At 34.0% G+C, this 1,675-nt stretch overlaps 1 non-coding gene across 1 annotated transcript; it reads left to right on the forward strand.

The window, feature by feature from the left end:
• The first annotated feature begins 774 nt into the window (after nt 1–774).
• Nucleotides 775–881, forward strand: LOC118632854. The gene has a single exon (XR_004960102.1). It is a non-coding gene; the product is annotated as a U6 spliceosomal RNA (small nuclear RNA).
• Nucleotides 882–1,675: the final 794 nt, after the last annotated feature.

Genomic DNA, 1,675 nt, shown 5'->3' on the forward strand with positions numbered 1-1,675 from the left:
TTGCAACAAAAAAACTAAGATACCTAGGAATAAACTTAACTAAATAAGTAAAGAACCTGTTCACAGAAAACTAAAGAACATTAAAGAAAGAAATAGAGGAAGATATAAAAAAAATTGGAAGCATGTACTTTGTTCATGAATTGGAAGGATTAAAATCATTAAAATGTTCATACTACCCAAAGCAACCTATAGATTCAATGCAATCCCCCCATTAAAATACCTATGACATTTTCATGGAATTAGGATTAATACTCCACAAGTTTATATAGAACCAAAAAAGAGCCCAAATAGCCACAGCAAACTTGAAAAAGAAGTACAAAGTAGGATAGATCACAATACTTAATATCAGGTATACTACAAAGCCACTGTAATCAGAACAGCCTGGCACAAGAACAGGCATATAGATCAACAAAGCAGAACAGGGAGCCCAGAAATTGACCCAAGATATTATGCTCAATTAATGTTTCACTAAGTTCGCAAAAGCATACAATGGAGTAAAGACAGCCTCTTTAATAAATGGTGTTGAGAAAATTGACAAGCTACGTGCAAAAAAAATGAAATTAGACCACCAACTTACACCACAGACAAGCATTTCTACCCTTTAAATCAGATAATTATACTAAATATACTTAGTATGTATAAAATTTAAGCCACTGGAAGAACGTAGCATAAAGAATTTGTTTTATATTGGCCAATTAAAAGGAGGAGTAATAAACTCTAAAAGTAGAAAGTTTAACATAATAGAGAAGAGGCACAATTTAAAATACCAGTTAGGTGCTTGCTTCAGCAGCACGTATACTGAAATTGGAATGATACAGAGAAGATTAGCATGGCCCCTGTGCAAGGATGACACTCAAATTTGTGAAGCGTTCCATATTTTCCTATCATTCAAAATAGAAGGTAAAATAAAGAGCTTTCCACACACACAAAAAAAACGGCTAAGGGAATATATTACCACTAAACAGGGTAGAAAAAAATCAACCAATCAGACATCCAAAATGAAAAAACAATTACAAAACAGGATGATAGCTTAAGAGAACTGTGGGACAACTGTAAACATAAAACATTCACATCATAGGAGTCCCTGAAGGGGAAGAAAATATGCAAGGGTTAGGAAATATATTTGAAGATACAGTGACAGAAAACTTTCCTAACTTGATGAAGGTAGAAGGCATTCAAGTTCAAGAAGAAAAGAGAGCCCCAAGTAAGAAGAACCCAAACAGGCCCACACCAAGACACATAGTAATTAAAATGCTATAAATTAACGACAAAGAGAGAATCCTAAAGGCAGCAAGAAATAAGCAACAGGTTACATACAAAGGAACCCCCATAAAACACTCAGCTGACTTCTCAACAGAAACACTGCAGGCCAAAAGGGAGTGGCATGAAGTAATCAAGGTCATGAAAAACAAAGATCTGAATCCTAGACTACTCTATCCAGAAAAGCTATCATTCAAAATAGAAGGTCAAATAAAGAGCTTCTCAGACAAATAAAGGCTAAGAAAATATATTAACACCAAACCAGCACTGCAAGATATGCTAAAAGGACTGCTGTAATTAGTAGTAGAAATAGGAAGAAAAATAGAACCACACTAAAAAAAATGGCAATAAATAAGTACATATCAATTATCACCTTAAATGTGAATGGTTTGAATGCTCCAATAAAAAGACACAG

This window comes from Molossus molossus, unplaced genomic scaffold (assembly GCF_014108415.1).
Source record: "Molossus molossus isolate mMolMol1 unplaced genomic scaffold, mMolMol1.p scaffold_m16_p_17, whole genome shotgun sequence".
NCBI classification, from domain to species: domain Eukaryota; kingdom Metazoa; phylum Chordata; class Mammalia; order Chiroptera; family Molossidae; genus Molossus; species Molossus molossus.